This window comes from Oryctolagus cuniculus, chromosome 1 (genome assembly GCF_051225735.1).
Source record: "Oryctolagus cuniculus isolate XC-2025 breed Fujian yellow rabbit chromosome 1, ASM5122573v1, whole genome shotgun sequence".
NCBI lineage: Eukaryota > Metazoa > Chordata > Mammalia > Lagomorpha > Leporidae > Oryctolagus > Oryctolagus cuniculus.
In genome coordinates, this window is record NC_142867.1 from 115,023,277 (window position 1) to 115,043,088 (window position 19,812).

General features: G+C 42.5%; 1 long non-coding RNA gene across 1 annotated transcript; it reads right to left on the reverse strand.

Moving 5' to 3' along the window:
* Nucleotides 1–10,704: 10,704 nt before the first annotated feature.
* Nucleotides 10,705–19,551, reverse strand: LOC149128563 (uncharacterized). The gene is made up of 3 exons (XR_016235220.1): nucleotides 19,246–19,551; nucleotides 16,704–16,809; nucleotides 10,705–10,946 (listed from the first exon to the last, which is right to left on the reverse strand). It is a non-coding gene; the product is annotated as an uncharacterized LOC149128563 (long non-coding RNA).
* Between the last annotated feature and the right edge of the window lie 261 nt (nucleotides 19,552–19,812).

Consider the following 19,812-nt stretch of genomic DNA (forward strand, 5'->3'; position numbering starts at 1 on the left):
CCTTGTGTGTGACTCACTGAGGTTTGTATGCTCCCTTTTCAACATCTCTCACATGCTTCCATTTGGCCATCATCCTATCCACTTACTGGAATGAACTCCCAGCTAGGATTCTGGCTCCAGTCTCTCCCTCCTTTGCTGTCACGGCACTACTAGACAAACCTTCCCACTATGTTCACGGCACTCCCTCTCTGCTACTGCTTCAGTAGGTCACCAGTCTCTGTAGGGTAAATTCAAGTTCCATAGTATAATACTCAACCTTCTGCATTGTCCCAAGAAATTCTCCCCACCCAGTTTCTTAGCCATAACTGTCATATCCCAAGCATTCCAATACTACTAATAACTATTAATGAAATGAACTCTGCATATTCTTCTCTCAAGACCTTTTTTCTCATTTGGATCCCTGCCCAATATGTCCCTCCTTTTGTTATATCCAAATAGCATGCATCCTCCAAGACAAACACTTACCATCTTCCTGAGATATTTCTGCAGGAAAGATTTCCTCTGTGAAATGCTTTTGTAATTCTACATATCATTCACCCTAGGTTCTTGTTGTCCACATTTTGTGTCTCTAAATAAGAAGGAGGCACCACAGGGCTGGCACTGTGGCATGGCAAGTAAAACCGTCACCTGCACTGCTGGCATCCTATGTGGGTGATGGTTCAAGTCCTGGCTGCTCTACATCCCATCCAGCTCTCTGTAATGGCCTGAGAAAGCAGTAGAAGATGGCCCAAGTCCTTGGGCCCTGTACCTGCATGGGAGACCTGGAAAAAGCTCCTGGCTCCTGGCTTCGTATTTTTTTTCCACAGGCAGAGTTAGATAGTGAGAGAGAAAGGTCTTCCTTCCATTAGTTCACCCCCCAAATGGCTGCTGTGGCCGGCGCACCGCGCTGATCCGAAGCCAGGAGCCAGGTACTTCTCCTGGTCTCCCATGCGGGTACAGGGCCCAAGCACTTGGGCCATCCTCCACTGCCCTCCTGGGCCACAGCAGAGAGCTGGACTGGAAGAGGAGTAACCAGGACAGAATCCAGTGCCCCAGCCGGGACTAGAACCCAGAGTGCCAGTGCCGCAGGTGGAGGATTAGCCTACTGAGCCTCGGCACAGGCCTGGCTTCATATTGACCCAGCTCCAGCCATTGTGGCTATTTGGGGAGTGAAGACCTTTCTCTCTCTGCCTCTGTCTCTGCTCCTCTGTAACTCTGCCTTTCAAATAAATGAATGAGTAAATCTTTTAAAAAAAGAAAAGAAGGAGGCACCTCATCTGGGATGAGAGTCATGTTGAGATTTTGAGTGCACCTGAAATAAATCTGAGGATGTTTTTTGCAAGGGGGTTGGTTCACACGTGGTACTTCAACTATGAATGGTTGTGAAGTCATCTGTGCACACTCAAAAAAACATAATTTCCAATTGTACCTCCAAACTTCCTTTCTCAAACTGGTGTGTGTCTGTTCCTTTCAAGTAAGAGTACATTATGTCCTTGCTCAGTAACAGTCAGGCAATCTTGACTAAATTGAAAGGCAGGAGTTGGAAAACCTGAGTTCCTGTCCTGTTTTTTATACGTAGTTGCCTGTGTATTCCTGGAGCAAACCCTCCAAATGTCGTCTTTCATATAGGTAAAATGAACAGTTTATATTAGATGAATTCTCAGTCTCTTCTAATTCTAAAATTATATCAGTATTTGCCTTCTACTTATTTTGTGAGCTTTATATGATCCTCACTCCAGCATGAGTTAGACAAATAAGGTTACATTTATGGAATACCCATGTTTATCATTGCCATAGACCCTAAGTGACTTTGCTGAAGTTACTATTGTCATTCAGGCTCTGAGGATTGAACTAATTTGTCCAAGTAACAGAGTGAAGATTTGATTCGCAGAATTTCCAAATTGATTAATTCCATAGGCAAGTATTTTCCTATTACTCAAAAGACTTAACTAAGATCAATTCAAAAAAGAGCTAATAAACCAAGGAATAAATCAGAAATGTTGGCCAAGAATAAATGCTGACATGTAGTTATATTGCATTTGAATAATGGCCTTGCAGTATTATGTCCTTATTAGGATCTGCACCAATATTAGAATTATAATCTTCATATTTGCACAACCTTTTAGAACCTACCTACAGTGTCTCGTGACCCTCCCACATTTCGAGCAGAAAGAGCAGGCATCATGACCATTGTGAAAGAGAGAAAACCAAGGCCTGGAGAAGTTCAGCAACTTTCCCATGTCGAGATAGTGTAGCGCAATGGTTAAGGCTCTGGGTTTTGAAATTTTACAGAATTGATGTCAAATTCTAGTTCACTCATTCATTACCTACACAATATCATATGAACTAGTTAATTTCATGAAGGTTCTATGAGAAAATGTAAGACATCTAGTACTATGTCTATCATTCAGTAACAAAGATTCTTATCAGTGGTGGAACCCCCACAAGCAAATCAAAATCCCACATTCTTCCCACTACACTTACAACCTTTTGATATTCCCAGCAATCTCTTTTGGATAAGATTTAAGAAAATAGCCTTCACTCGATTTACTGTTATAGTCATGTGTATTATAGTACACCAAAGGGGGTATCACTGACCTACTCTCACCAAAAAATGTACTTGAGTTATTTTCCAAGAATGCCAGTAGCTGATTTGCCTTGAGCCATTCATATACTTTTGCCCGGACCCCAGATGATCAATTATTACATCTGCAAAATTACCCTACTTATTGTATTGCCTTCCTAATTGTGGATTGGAGATTTTCTCCATGCAAAGATAAACAGCCTATTATGGGACAGGACCCAGGAGCCTAGCTCCCTTTGCATCACTGCTAACCAGTTTATTTATACATTCTAGGACTGTATCAGTATTCACATGCACAAAGCTAACCCTTTGAATGGGAGTGAGTGAAAAATTCTTAGTTTCTATATAGAGTTAATGAGGCTCTATTTTTGTGATGTTTGATAATAGAAATTGGAAAGAAATTTTAGAAGAGGTGCACTCTCTTCTCATTTCCCCCTACATGAATTCACTATTTAAATACCTGGGGTTTCAGAATGAGAGTGTTTACAGAGTAATTCTCATTGGTTGTGGGCATGTTGGCAGTGAATCAACACCCCAGCCAAGTTTTACAGCCGTAATTTTATTTTGATTTTAATTAGTATCAATTAGGACTAAAAAATAGACAGTCTGGATAAACAATGGAGGTTGGCTTTAACTAGTAAATTAGATATTTCACAGGAAGCAAAGCGGGGAAGAAATCAAGGGGGATGCCACTTTCTTTCTTCCAGGCCTCTGCTCCTCCTCTGTAGCTGCTGCTGCAGGCAACTCTGGCTTTCACAATATCCATGTCAAAACCTCAGGGACACCCTCTTCCTGTTTAAGGGTATCGAGCTGGGAAGCTTAGACATCTCAGATCGCCTCCCTTCAGGCTAGTAGGGTTTACATTGTCTAGCGTTGCATCCCTGCTAATATATATAGATCATTTTCCCTCTGAATTGCTCAATGTCTACAATCCAGAGCCCAGTGAGAAATTCTTTTTCCCTTCTCTTCCTGCACTCGCCCAGACTATCCTGTGAACAAGAAACTCTATAGCGGAAGACACCCAGGAATATGCTCGTCAGTGTTTAATAGCTTTCTGAAATAAATGTACCCATCTACAAATATATATCTATATATTAAAATGTTATTGGTACAAATGATATTTTTTTTTTTTTGACAGGCAGAGTGGACAGTGAGAGAGAGAGAGACAGAGAGAAAGGTCTTCCTTTGCTGTTGGTTCACCCTCCAATGGCCGCCGCGGCCGGCGCGCTGCGGCCGGCGCACCGCGCTGATCCGATGGCAGGAGCCAGGAGCCAGGTGCTTTTCCTGGTCTCCCATGGGGTGCAGGGCCCAAGCACCTGGGCCATCCTCCACTGCACTCCCTGGCCACAGCAGAGGGCTGGCTTGGAAGAGGGGCAACCGGGACAGAATCCGGCGCCCCGACCGGGACTAGAACCCGGTGTGCCGGCGCCGCTAGGCGGAGGATTAGCCTAGTGAGCCGCGGCGCCGGCCGGTACAAATGATATTTAATATATACTCTATGAATAACAAAGTATGTAATTTTCATTATCATAAAGTTCATGTAACCAACCAGTTCTTAGTACGATTTCATTCATAGATTTTTGCCAAACTCTTACAGCCATGGCTGTTGGAATAGTCAGTTCTTTCTTTGCTCCAGGAATCTGTGCATGTCCTTGTTGAGTATGCCAAACTGCATGACACTGAGCCATCTTTGTTACCAGTCATACACGTGATGAAAAAGTGCAGGTGACCATTGTGTGACTAGTGGAAGGAGGGCTGGCTTTCCTAACTGGTTGCTACAAATGGTGCCTTACTTTTAGCCCCAGGTTCCTCAGCCATGGCACAATTCAGCGCATGCCCAGCCTCCATGCTGGCCCATCAAGGCCAGTTTCCAGCTCTCCATGTGATGTCTCAGATCGCAGAGTTAGGAAGAGGTGAGCAATAGTGCACCGCTGAATAGTATTCCCATCATGTAGATAGAACAGACATAAATAACCTAAGGGCACAGGTAATACTAAAATGTAAAATATTTTTAAGTGATGAGCATTTATTCTTTTAATGTAATCTATTATTTTAATGTGATTTCTTCAATTGTAAATTTACAGGAGTTTACTTGAAAGATGTTGTTTAACATCCAACAGGTAAAATTCCTGAAAATGTACTGATCATCTCTTATGAGCCAACATAAGCCAACCCCAGCACATGACTGAATACTTCTCAGCATGTTTTCATAGGATACCGTGCCTATCCAGGTCTTTGAGAGATCTGAAAACCAGGTAACAAGAAGATGTCCCAGAATCTGAAAGAGGCCATCCTGCCCCTGCCTATTGACCATTTGCCCTCATCAAGTATCTCCTGCCACTCAAATTTTTGTGTAGTAGATCTGTGTGCAGATATGAGCTTCCAGTCCCAGTGTTCCACACATCATTGAGGTCAGCTCAGCAAAAACGGAACAGAGTCCAGATCAAATGAGATAAATATAAACAAAGTTTCAATTGTTACAAATTTACCATAGGGGATAGAATATACCTTGGTTTCTGAGCCTCATCAGTCCTCTGTAGGTATGAACAGTTGTAGGTCCTAACCCAGTGTTTTTTTTTTGTTTTTTGTTTTTTGTTTTTTTTTTTTTTTTTTTTTTGACAGGCAGAGTGGACAGTGAGAGAGAGAGACAGAGAGAAAGGTCTTCCTTTGCCGTTGGTTCACCCTCCAATGGCCGCCGCGGCCGGCGCGCTGCGGCCGGCGCACCGCGCTGATCCGATGGCAGGAGCCAGGAGCCAGGTGCTTTTCCTGGTCTCCCATGGGGTGCAGGGCCCAAGCACCTGGGCCATCCTCCACTGCACTCCCTGGCCACAGCAGAGGGCTGGTAACCCAGTGTTTTGAATCTATCTAGGACAACACCAGAGGCTTCTTGGCTAGCTTACCTCAACTTATCAGTTGATCCCTTGGGAAATATGATTCAGATCTGCCTCTTAAGAGTCCTGTGCCTATTTCAGGGTTATTTGGCTTTCAGAAAAGGAAATTACAGGGAACCTGGAATCCTAATTAGTGTTGATCAGATAACATTCACCCACATCCTCTTGAACAGAGCTCTGTGGAGCTGGCCTTTTAATAGATACCAATGTTCAGGCTTCCTCCTTCTGCTACCTTTTGGACTGTACCAGAAAAGCCTTCCCAGCCACCAACTTCTTACTGATGCCTTTAAAAAAAAAAAAAAAAAAAGAAAGAAAGAAAATGTACACAAGACAAACAAAAGTAGTTTCATTCTAAACTTATTAGTTCCCAAAATAATCAGGCACTGTGTTCAAAAGAATTCATGATCAAATATTAAATATATATGTATGTGTGCACAGTTATATAGATAGATAGATTATATATAATACACACATATAATCTTTATTCATTCAGTTTTTTGGATCATCTGTGGTGTATTTTTAAGTCCATCTGCCTTTTCTCTGCATGTGACTAACCAAGATCAAGGGTGCAATGTAACTATACAACCTTGACTGAATTGTGGGTATACATGTTAACATGTATAGAAACATACTTCCAAGTCATTTCAGTCAGACAGATTCTCTAGAACAATGGTTCTCAACACATTTTCTTCACATGAAGAGATTTTAAAATGCTGAAGGCCAGACCAGACCCGTTCAGCCTAATTAAATCTCCAGATTTTTAGAGCTCTCCATGTGATTCCAGTGTGAAGTCAAGACCAAGAGCCACTGCCCTTTGCAATCAATAACTCTGTGTCAATACCTCAGTATTTGTTCTCTTTGGCTGTTTTTTTGTTTTGTTCTTTGCTATTTATGAGCATGCATTGATGTTTATAGCTTATTCACACTAATCAGAATACATACATAAAAAAACATGGAGCATATGTGTCATTCAAAAAATTCTATGTTCTGTGAGAACTAGGTAAATGATGTACAACTATTCCTATTACATGACAAAAGAAGAAAATCAGCATTCCCATGTTGTATTTAGATAACTTGAATTCACAGTGAAACAGCCTTAACTGTGACAAAGCGTTCTTTCCATGAAGTAACTCTGTAGCCTAGAAGTAACACATTTCATAGTTTCCAACCCTTTGGTGTAAAGTTAAAACAACACAAAGCAAAGCAAGCAAACAAAAAACCTCTACTTCACTTCCAGCGTTATTTGGAACTTAGCAAGGATGCGATTGCCCAGCTATCTCAGGTGACAGAATGGAACAGCTCTCGATTGCTTTCCTCTCCTATTGGAGATGGTCCTATGAGGAGAGCTCTTCAAGGGGCTTCTGCAAAGGAAGGAGCATCTTAGCAGCTTCACAACCAGGCTCTCAACAATAGCTTAAAAGCTTTCCAAAGCCTCAGATTCCACTCAGGATACAGATGACCTTAGGCACTGCCTCTTAACAAAACAATCATGCACAAATATATTCAAATAGAGGAGCAAGCTTTTGATGCAGCAGCGAAGCCACCACTTGAGACACCTACCTTGCATATTGCAGTGCCTGGTTTGAGTCGCTGCTCCTCTGCTTCCAAGTCAGCTTCCTGCTAATGCACACCCGGGGAGGCAGCAGGTGATGGCTCAAGTAGTTGGGTCCTTGTCACCCATGTAGGAGATCTTGATTGACTTTGGGGCTCCTGAGTTTGCGCTGGCCCAGCCCTGACTGTTGTGGGTTATTTGGGGAGTGAACCAGCAGATGGAAGAGCTATCTCTCTCTCTCTCTCTCTCTCTCTCTCTCTCTGTGCATGTGTATGTATATGTGTGTGCGTGTGTGTGCATGTGTGCGTGCATGCATGTTTATCTCTGCCTTTCAAATAAAATGAAAACAATTACATTTTAAAGTTTAAAAATGCAAACATAGGGAATTTTGATGTATTACAGAGTTATGTGTTATTCAACACAGAACTTTGCAACTTGCTGTTTTAATCTAACAATTTACCATGGACATCCACCTGGGTCTGTATGCATTTTGTTAAAGGCGTGGCATGCTAAAAATACTCTTGTGAGACTAACAATGTGATGGTATTATCTAGGGGGGTTTAGAGAGCTAAAAGGCCAGAGACCTGGTAGGGGAGATCTAACAAAATGGTCTGGGAATGGGAGCTCAACCTGGAGAGGTAACAGTGGGGATGAAGTGGAATGCAGCAATGCAAGAATCTTCAGGCAAGAAGAACTGGTGACCTTAATAACTGACTGACATGGGAGACAGGGAAGTGAGAAAAATCGATGGTAGCTTGAAGAACAGTTCAGAGGAAAAGCGATGATGAGGGTACATTATAGGAGGAAAGAATGATGGTTTCAATCCCATGCAACCCTCACAGCCCGCCCTGTGGAGTTCAGACTGGCCCATGATAGCATAAGTCAACGGCTTGCCACAGAGTTCTTGCTGTACTCATCTGTGTCCTACTGCCTCTTTTTCTGATCAAACCATGCTTGACCCGCCAGCCTCTGTTCACACCTGTACAGTGAAATGGCAAGGCAGCAAAGCCAAAAGAGGAAGCAGAGCTAGAAGAAGGAAGAGAAGGAACTGGGGCTAAGGGCTGAGCAGAATGGAATAGCTTGGATGAGCCACTGGGAGATTCCTCACTGAAGGAAAAATAAGCTTGTGCGTTAATCTTGTCTTCCAATTATATGATTATCCCATTAGGGGGTAAGCCTGCATAATCCATCTTTCTTTTGAAATCTTTCATTATACCTGGCACATTGTTCCAGGATTAGCACCTACATGGTACATGAGAAAGTTCATAGGAAATTGAATTAAAAGATAATTTTGTTTTGGTGGAAAAATGTGAAATGCATGTATGTTTTTTTCGTCACACTGATTTTTCAGGACCTTTCTGGAGTCCCCTGGTATTTGTGGCTTCACTGGTTCTTCCCTACCCAAGCTCTCCCTATCATCTTTAAAGTAAAATCTAAGTTTTAATGAAACTAGTCACATGTCGGTTACTGTCACAGATGGGGGCATCTTCCAGTTCTCTCCAGTTGGTTCAGAGTGCACCGGGACTCTTAGTAAAGATATCATCTTGGGGCCGGCATTGCAGTATAGCCAGTAAAGCCACTGCTTGCAACACCAGCATCCCATATGAGCACTGGTGTGAGTCCCAGCTGTTCCACTTCTGATCCAATTCCCTGCTGATGGCTTGAACCCCACTGTGGGGACTCTGGAAGAAGGTCCTGGCTTCTGGCTTCAGCCTGGCCCAGTCCCAGCCATTGCAGCCACACAGACAGTGAACCAGCAGATCAGCAGATGGAATATCTCTCTCTCTCTCTCTCTCTCTCTCTCTCTCTCTAACTCTGCCTACTAAATAAATCCTTTTTAAAAAGAGATGTAGCTTTGATGTTATAATTAAGGTACTGCACAGTCTTGAGGCTCTGAACGCAGAGTTACAGGCTGCCATGCACCACCTGTGAGAAGTCTCACAATGGGAGAGAACCAGCCAACTGGAAAGGAAACCAGACCAGCAATGTAGGAGAACCATCAGTGCTGCAGCCTTGCCTAATTGCCCACAGCTGTATCCAGACCTGCCCCATTAGGTATCCAGCCCCTTTTTGCTTAAGCTAGATCAAGTTGATCTTCTCTTGTACCTCCCCCCCCCCCAAAAAAAGGTCTTAACTAATGCAAATCATAATACAGGACAGAATCCCAGAGACTAGAGTTGCATCCATGGAAGTAATTAGCAAATTTTAGTATGGGTACAAGCTTACAAACAGAAAGTGATCTGGGAGTCAGGAGCCAAGGAGATCAGGAAAAGTCAGGATTCCTTTAAGGGTAAGTTGGGCTGGCTTTTAAGCAGTGTCTCTTCACCTTCAGACCTGTTCTTCTAATCTCCCTTTCTTGATGCTGGCGCAGGTACTCAGAAAACCGCATTTCTCCTTTGCCAGTGGACTTCACCAATACACTGTCAGGCCAGAGAGAAGAGAAGAGGGCTCTTTTCTTCCTATTGAGTTGCTATTTCCCTAAGGATTGCCCAGCAAAAGTTTCTCATCTCAGCAGAGGCAGTGAGTTCCAATAACATGTCCAGTTTTGCACACTCCCTTTTAATGTCCCTGCAAAGCTGCCAGCACCACCACCAGCTGGTCCTTGGATGTCAGATCCCAGCTTTGCAGGGCCCCACAATGACCTCCCATGGCAGCAGCAAGAGCAGAACCTCCTCCTCCAGCTCCATGGAGTCCTTCCTCTAAGCTTTGGGCTCTAACATGAAAAACTTGAATCTCCCCTGGTCTGCTGCCTCACTACCTACCTGGTGACTACTTGTTCAAGGGATTTGTAATATTAAATTCTGTGTGTTAAAAAATACATGTGGATTCTGTTCTTCAGACTGAACCCTGCTTAGCATTGTGTCTGTGAAAGAAGGTAGCCATCAGAGCAGCCTTAGCCAGGCTCCAAGGCTCCTCACTGTCGGGCATGGGGTGGAATGGGCACTGGAGGGCAGCTGGGTTTTGTGGATAGGATCCCTCTTGCTATTATGTAGAAGGAAGAAGCTTCTGATTTTTCAAATCTCATTGTGTGCTAAGTATTTTGTGTACAGTATCCAATTCAATCTTATAAAATGCCTACTCTCTTTTATTAACATTTTATTTCATAATAGTTTTAAATTTAAAAAACAAAAATTGTGGGACCAGCACAATTTTTTACTGTCTTAGCCAGTAAAGCTTCCATATGGGTGCCAGTTCTAACCCAGCTGCTCCACTTCTGATCTAGCTCCCTGCTAATGCACTTGGGTGCTTGGGCCCCTGCATCCAGTTGGGAGACCTGGAAGAAGCTCCTGGATTCTGGCTTCAGATTGGCCCAGCCCTGACTGTTGCAGTCATTTAGGGAGTGAACCAGCAGATGGGAGATTTCTCTCTGTGTCTCTGGTAAAATATAAATTAATCTGTCTATTGAACCAGGAATATTAGTTATTTTAAATATTTTTTAAAGTTTTTTTTATTTTTTAAATTTTATTTATTGATTGGGCCACGCAAAAGCCAGGAACTGAGACCTCAATCTAGGTATCACACATAGACGGTGGAGCCTCGGGTGCTTGAAAGAATATCTGCTGTCTCCTAGAGTGCGCATCAGCAAGAAGCTGAAATCGAAAATGGAGCTAGAACTTGAATCCAAGTACTCAGATATGACATGCATGTGTTACAAGTAGTATCCAAAGTTTGTACCAAGTGGCAGCCTCTGAAACAAGTTTTTTTTTAACATGTTATTTATTATTTATTTGAGATGTAGAGTTACAGATAGTGAGAGGGAGAGACAAAGAGAGAGGTCTTCCATCTGCTGGTTCATTCCCCAAATGGCTGCAATGGCTGGAGTTGCACCAATCCGAAGCCAGGAGCCAGGAGCTTCTTCTTCTTCCAGGTCTCTCACATGGGTGCAGGGTCCCAAGGGCTTGGTCCGTCCTCTACTGCTTTTCCAGGCCATAGCAGAGAGCTGGATGGGAAGAGGAGCAGCCAGGACTAGAACCAGCACCCTTATGGGATGCTGGCGCCATAGATGGAGGATCAACCTAGTGCACCACAGCACCAGCCCCTTATTTTTTTTAATTGACATACAAAAACTGTACATATTTATGGGCTCCTATGTGATGCTTCCATTCATGTATACATTGTAAAACATTAAAATCAGGGTAAACAAATCCATCTCCTCAAACATTTCTCATTTCCTTGTGGTGAGACAATCAAAATCCTTCTAGATTTTTTCATATACGCAATGCATTATTGTTTTCTATGGTCATCCTACTGAGCAATAGAAAACAGACTTCGTTCTTCTAACAGTAACTCAGTACCTGTTGATCAACATTTCCCCACCCCTCATTCCTCCCAGCAGTTCCAACCTCTGGCAACTACTACTCTACTCCCAGCGTCTACGGGTTCAACCTCTTCAGATTCTACACATGAGTCAGGCCATGAGGTCTTTCTGTATGCCGTAGCTTCAACCATAGGTCTACCGAAACCCATCTCCAATGACCCTTTTGGCTCACGTGTTACACTGCTGAGCCCTCTACATGCTGACTGCGTGTTTACTCAGATGCTCTTCTCGAGGGCTGACAATGTGTCTAGAACTTGCAGGAGTCCCCTGCCCTGAAACAATATTTCATACTTGGGTCTTGGAATGGTGGTCAGCAAAAAAGAGAGGGGTTGGTCTGATTGAAGCACCCCTTTAGTGGGGGCAACAGGAGAGAGTGGGGTGCAGGAGCAACTAAAGCAACACCAGCTCCACTAGTGGACGAGTACAGTGGAGCCTAACAGAGCTCACCTTAACACAGTGAGTGCCCCCAACAAGCAGTCTAACTTGTGTGAAAGTCCAAGCTTGCGTTCATATCTCATCATGATTCAGGGCCTTTATTCTAACCTATTCCACATAATTGTGACCCTTTGACTCTCTGGTCTCTGTAGGTCAATCATTTCTGTGTGAGCCAGCCATGGTCAGTGCTGACACCAAACAAGGACTCTGGAGTTGGCATTGCTGGCAGAGATGCCAGTCTTACTGCTTACCACCTGCAAGATACTGAACAAGCAACTTCATCTCATGTAGCCCGCCTAAACGAGATGTGCATAATAGCCACCATGTGCTGAGCACTTGCTGTTTGCTAATCTTCACAAGGGCTCCCACTATGTTCTTTGTTCTCCAAATGGGAAAATGGATGCTTACAGAGGTTAATGACTGTTCTACAGCCCACAGCTAGTTAAATACAGAGCCAGAACCAGAAAATAAGTTTGTCTGACTCTGCTAATGTTCTTGGCTTCCACTCAAGAATGAGAGGTGCAGGCCTAGATCTCCCCCTGTAAACAACTAAAACTCGACAAAAACCAAGAAGAAACCATTGTCAGAGATAAGGCTACAGGCAGTACTGTATTATAACCCATGAAAGAAGGGGCGTAGCAAAGTGAGACCTCTGATGTCCAATCCTTGTCCTTGAGTCAATGGCCAGGCTGCTGCACAGATGCGGGAACTCAAACACAACCCCAGGGTTTTACTGGGTTGAAGAGTCAGAAGTAAGAGTTCAAGTGTTGGTGACAGAGAATATGGGAAAGGAGGGAACTACACCTACCAAGAGAACCGTATATCTACGTAAGAGTCCCTTCAAGTCTTTGGATAATTTTTAATCTGCACATATGTAGGATGAACTTCCACTAGGCAAGACAAAAATTGACTCACTTCCACGGAACCATAAGCTGAACAATTCCAAGTTCCTAGATGATAGTCTGATGCCTGCCAACCAAAATAGAGGGACCATTTCAAATATGTAGAGCATTGATGAAAGACATCAGGAAAGTCGCACCTAACTAGTGTGACTAAACTAGATCCAAAATAAAGCCTCCAAGGTATCAAGCTGATCTAAGAGTGTCTGCCAAAGTATACCTAACAATTTTTTAAAAGATTATTTATTTATTTGAAAGTCAGAGTTACGCAGAGAGAGGAGAGGCAGAGAGAGAGAAAAAGGTCTTCCAAACCCTGGTTCACTCCCCAAATGGCCGCAACAACCAAAAGCTGTGCTGATCCAAAACTAGGAGCCAGGAGCTTCTTCCAGGTCTCCCACGTGGGTGCAGGGGCTCAAGGACTTGGGCTATCTCTTCTTCTACTGCTTTCTCAGGCCATAGCAGAGAGCTGGATCAGAAGTGGAGCAGCCAGGATTCGAACTAGTGCCCATATGGGATGCCGGCACCGCAGGCAGCGGTTTTACCCACTACGCCACAGTGCCAGCCCTTACCTAATGATTTTTTAGAGAAAGAATACGAAATATGGACATTCGACACTATAATACTCATAATGTCCACCATTCAATTTAAAAAATTACTAGACTGTGAGGCATCGGCAAATAGGAGGAAAATATGAGTCAAGAGACAACAGATTCGAAAATAAAAGAGACAGCAGAAGCAGCTGATAAGGACTTTAAAATCAATTACATGATTATATGATTTAGATCAGGAATTTAAAACAAAATTTGGGAAACTTTTTATGTAAGGGCCAGATAGAAAAGTTTTAGGCTCTGTAGCTCCCAAACAGTCGTTGTCGCTTGTTTTAATTTAGTTAGTTTTTCCAATCCTGCATACTATAAAAACAACTCTCAATTCCCAGGTCATACCCAAAAAAATGCTGTCAGCTAGATTTAGCTCACAGGCCATAGTTTACCAACCATTGATTTCAAGAAAACATAAATAAAATATAAGAGAAACAGAAGATATAAAAACCAAAGAACCAAGTATCTCTTATAGAAATTTAAACACAACACAGGTTAACACCCTGGCCTACAGTGCTGGCATCGCATATGGGCGCTGGTTCTAGTCCGGCTGCTCCACTTCCGATCCAGCTCTCTGCTATGGCTTGGGAAAGCAGTGGAAGATGGCCCAAGTCCTTGGGCCCCTGCACTCATGTGGGAGACCCAGAAGCTCCTGGCTCCTGGCTCCTGGCTCCTGGCTCCGGCCGTTGTGGCCAATTGGGGAGTGAACCATCGGATGGAAGAACTCTCTCTCTCTCTATCTCTCTCTCTTTCTCTGCCTCTGCTCTCTCTCCGTAACTCTGACTTTCAAATAAATACATAAATCTTTAAAAAAAAAGCCACTATCTAAGGTGAACATTTTACTGGATTACAGCATAGTAAAAGAAAAGAAAAGTAAATTTGAAAACACAGCAATAAAAACTGTCCAACAAATGCATAACAAAGAAACTAAACTAAAATTAATGGAGATCTGCTGTGGAACAACTTCAACAAGCTAACAGATGTGGAATTTGAATCCCAAAAGTAAAGAACAAAAAAGAATTTGAAGAAACAGTTGCTGACATTTCTCCACATTTGATTTAAAAAAAAATTGAGTCACAACATTATTAAATGCCAATAACCAATGGTAAATGTAAAAATTTGAAGTATACACAGAAATAAAGTGTATTGCCTTATCTAAAAGGGAAAACACATAATTGATCATTACATTTCTAATTGGATTGAGGAAAGGACATAAATTATATAGACTTCTACATTTGGTCTTAGCCAAAAGGCCAAGAAGTGATACATAATATTATCATATCAAATATCAATTTTATTATTAATTAATTTTATTGAATTAATTACTTTTATTGTTAAGATTATATATTATTAAATGTTAGATAATATATAACAGAAATAATGCAAGTCAAAACAATAGAACTTTACCTTCAAGTGCTAAAATAAAAGCCTTCGTTACCTCATCACTAATCTAACTCTTAATGAGCAACAATCCTTATACCTGCTTTCTACAAATTTCTATAATGAAATTTATTATATTGTTATTGTTAGTACTACTTTTAAAAAAAAGATTGATTCATTTATTTGAAAGATAGAGTTACAGAGAGAGGGAGAGAGAGAGAGAGAGGTCTTCCATCCACTGGTTCACTTCCCAGACAGCCGCAACGGCCGGAGCTGCACTGATCAGAAGCCAGGAACCAGGAGCTTCCTCTGGGTCTCCCACATGGGTGCAGGGACCCAAGGACTTGGGCCATCTTCCACTGCTTTCCCAGACCACAGCAGAGAGCTGGATTGGAAGTGAAACAGACAGGACTCGAACCGCCAGCCCACATGGGATGCCGGCACCGCAGGCGGTGGCTCTTACCCAGTACACCACAGCACCGGCGCCAGTACTCCTATTCTTAACACTGCTTAAATATGATGTGATCCTGTGGCAATCCACCCTCAGGAATCTTTCATATGCATCTCCCGCTTTCCCCCATGGTACATGTGCCCTCTGGATCAGCCTTGGCCTTCCAGCCCCCTGTTTGATCACTGCACAAACTTGTAGCTCCCTGTTTCCAAGGCCTTTTTCAGTACCAATTTCTCTTGAAGTCTTCTACCATGATCTTTCCAGGAGTAATTTCTTCCCGTTTTCTGTTCCCAAAATGTTTTATTTTTACCAATATTTTTAAACTTAAACATGCATTTGCATCACCTGTCATGGAGCCTGAGAGTTGCATTTTCTCAAGACCCCGAGTGCTGTCAATGCCTGCTTATCCGAGAGGACCCCACACTTGAGTAGCAAACTCTGTGCCTTTTCTTATGGTTGGGTGAGTATCATCCCACCTGATTGAATAGTAACGATTAAAAGAAGAGACTGGAGTCACTTTCACCTTTGTTATTACCATAGCACCTAGTTCACCGCTGTGCATTGCTGATACTTGATGGACAGGTGATTGACGGATGGTTAGAAGGATAGATGGATGAAAGATAGATTAATAGATGATAGATAGATAGATAGATAGATAGATAGATAGATCACTCTAGCCAATCTTCTGCTTCCTAGTTTCCTAGTTATACCTTGACTTCTCACCTCTTGGCATTTGCTGATCTCTGTCTAATTTTTAAGTGCTTAGGGAAAGCAAAACCCAAGTTCTCCTCTAAGACCCTGTACCAAGGTACAGAGCCGCGACCCTGTGATAGCTGCATAATGTCATGAAAAATTCATTAGGAACGAAACCGCTGATAGAATCATCTTTCATTTTGCAGAATTTTAAGATGTGGGTATGTTGAAACATTTTCTTTACACAAACACCGTAAGTACTTTCCCGTGTTTGGAGTGAGAAGGAGCACATGGGTGATTGGCTGTCGGCAGAGGAGGAAGATTTTTATAACTGAAAACTGAAATGCATTTTTCCAGACTTTCATAAACTTCATGGAATCTCTCTATTTCAAAAGCCTCAGCAGCTTTTTCTTCTTCCCGTCCCATCCCCCACACCCTGTGATCCCAAGGCTCCCGGGTAGCAGCGCCTGGCCATACCCTGTATCCTGCCATGTGACTGACAGCGCCAGCTATCAGCACCTCAGTGTTGTTTTGTACTGCAGGGCTCAACATGTGTTTCCCTTTTACAAAAATTACATCACGTCTCAGGAAGTCGCTTTTCTCTAACAGAACCAGCAGATCTGCTCAGCCGAGGCTTTGCAAATAGGAAAAGGAGATAAATGAATCCTGGTGCAGTTGTTTAAAATGCACACGCTGGCTGCAAAGGCTTCGTTTCAAAGGCCATCCCCAGCCAGCCCATGTATGCATGGTTTCCCAACTGTCTTGCTCCCCGCTAAAATAAGCAAGGCGTGGACAAGAAGAAGTGTTTGCACTTGTCTCCTGCGTATTTCTTCATATAAAGCACAGTTGTTTTCTGTCTTTCACCTTTGACCAGAAGTAAGCCAGAGCATAGTTTGACTTCCACCCTGACAAATGTTTTCACCTGTTAGCAGAAGAGTTGAAAACAGCAAAATTATGAGAATTCCATTTCTTCCATGATGTCTTCTCCAGCCTCTTGGAGAAAGGGTAACGATATCCTCTTGGCTTGCCTATTTAAAAAAAAAAAAATGTCTGTGACTATTTTCTTCACTTTCCTACCAATATACACTTGCTCTTGTTCTTCAATCTACAAATCTGCATTTCTCATCTCCACAGATTATGTAAAAATATTCCTTTCTAATCTTTTTAAAGGGATTAGGTTTGTGATCATTCAACTCTTACTAAGCCCTAGATATTCTTCTCATCCTAGTTTGCCACAGGTTGTAAGTACCCAGAAGGCAGAGACAGAAACAACTTCCTCTCCCTCTCTCTCTCTTTCTCTTTCTTTCTCATTAGCACCCAGAAGAACACCACAGAGAATTTAGGGCTCTTTTGATTATGATGATAATCCTAATAATTCCTTATATTTTAATAGCATCCGTAAGATAGATAATAATGGTTTCTTGCTTCGAAGTTTATCATCATCATTCCTCATTTCTTTTACAAACTTTTTTGAGAATATACTTATGGTAGGCACTATGCAAGGCTCTTGTAGGGTTTATAACAGTGGATAATAGAGGTACAGCCTTTTACTTCATTTAATCTATACTCAAGGGATGTTTGTGGAGCTCCTCTGAAGTTCAAGGCATTCTATGCTGAAGATATATATATATATATATATATATATCATATTTATATGTATAAATTTCTTCTTTGTGTGCATCAAAAACCTGAAGCCCAGAAATGTTCAATGGTTTTCCCAAGTCCATGTAGTTAGCTTTGGGTATAAGGGATATAGTCAACATGGGACATTGTGAGAGATCGACCAGAGCCGAAATGCCTGGAGGTTGCCCATGTCAATGACTACGACCTTCCAACCAATATAATAATAAATTATAATGCCTTGGCATTACTGGAAGAAATATTAGATTGACAATCAGGATGTTTGGAACTGGGGCCCATACTGTTATTTCCCAGTGCATTGAACAAGGCTAGTAATTTTCCCATAATGTTACTCACAGTCCTAGGATTCTAAGGAAATGACTTAGGAGTATTTTGTCAGAGTAGAAGGAGGATGAGTTGGTTCGAAGCCATCTGCACCAGATTTAAGAAAAGGCTTTACCTGTTTTTGTAAATTGTTTTATATATTGTTGCATATAATTTTACTTTTAAAATGCATTTTTAAATAAAACAATAAAAGCCAAAAATCTAGAAACTAATTAAATGGATAAACATCAAAACCTTTTACAATTCTGATCATCTATAACTTCGTAAACTTTTCCACATTATCAGCTAACAGTCTGTTTCTTCTCTATTTAGGATGCTTAATCCAGGGCACAGTTACCAACAGACGGATCAGAATGGAAGACTCGGTAGTCTTGTAACTCAAATGTTGCTCGTGTATCAACAGGAGCCCCACCTCTGTATTTCCAGCAAGGTTCCAAAAGAATGCTGCTGTGGTCCACGCTGTTATTCCCTGCAGAAGTTTAAACCAATGCACTACAATGCCAGTGGGTTAAGGTGCCGCTTGGGAAACCCATATCCAGTATCAGAGTGCCCGTTCAAGTCCTGGCTACTCCATTTCTGAACCAGCTTTCTGCTAATGCACTCCCAGGGAGGCAGCAGATGATGGTCCAAGTACTTGTGCCCCTTGCTATTGACCTGGGAGATCTGGATGGAGTTCTGGGCTCTTCGTTTCAGCCTGGTCCAACCTCAGCTGTGGTGGGCATTTGGGGAGTGAACCAGCATGTGGAAGATCTCGCTCCATCATCTCAATATCTATCTCTATCTTCTCTAATTCCTTCTCTCTGTCACTCTGCCTTTTAAATAAATAAATTAATAAAGCTTAAAGAAAAAAAAAGAAATACAAGGGTCAGTGCTGAGAAGTAGTGGAAAAGGTACTGCCTACAGTGCCAGATTGCCATATGGGCATCAGTTCAAGTCCTGCCTGCTCCACTTTCAATCCAGCCCTCTGCTGTGGCCTGGGAAAGCAGTGTAAGATGGCCCAGGTGCTCAGGCTCCTGCACCCATGAGGAAGGCACAGAAGAAACTCCTGACCCCTGGCTTGGGATTGGCCCAGCTCTGGCCATTGCAGCCATTTGGGGAGCGAACCAGCAGATGGAAAACCTCTCTCTCTCTCTCTCTCTCTCTCTCTCCCCCCCTCTGTAACTCTGCCTTTCAAATAAATAAATAAACCTTTTAAAAAGAAAAAGAAATACAGACTCTTGTACCTCACCCCACACCTCCTGAATGAGAATTTGAATGTTATCAATATGTCCAAGTGAGGTTATAAATATTAAACTTTGAAAAGCACTGATCAACAAGACTTTGGAATCTTTCTTGATTGGTTTGTAACATTAGCTCTCATCACATTCTCCTCCCCATGGTTTATAGCAAAAAGAGCAGGAAGGCTGACCACTCCTGCTCTGTCCCACCTCTCCACGCTCCAAGCAAAAAGATAGAGTCAGCAGTTGTCATTTTTGCCCATATCCCAACTTACTACTTACAAGTCACCATCTGCCAACTGGTCCTTATAAATGCTCCCCTGTGCCCATGGCCATTTAGAATGTTAGGGATATTGAAAACAGCTCTTCTCCAGCGGTGCTAAGGGCCCCTTGATGAGATCATCTTTCCAATCCAGTCCAATCCTGAGACTCACTAATTTTATAATACAGATATTCATAACAAAAAAACCTCTCAGACCCTTTACAAATTGCCCCAGGCTTGTCCATGTGTTATTAAAGTTGGGCTGAGTAATAAACGCTATAAATGTCCTAGGAGACAGCACTCATGCCCAGTGAGCATGACATCCCATAATAGACCTATTTGGCTTGTTACCCTGGCGCCTTTCTCCACCCTGATCTCTGGAAACCAGAGAAAGGCAAATATCAGAATGTCAATCCAAAGGCATAGACATGGGTATAAGATGCTTTGCTTGGAGAGTTTTCATAAGATCATATTTCTGGCCGGATTCCCATTACTTCTGAGTTGTAGTCAGGAGATGATTTTTTTTTCATTCGCATTTCTCTTCCCAGAAGGAAAAAATTATCCCCCAAATAAAATTCAAGTGAACT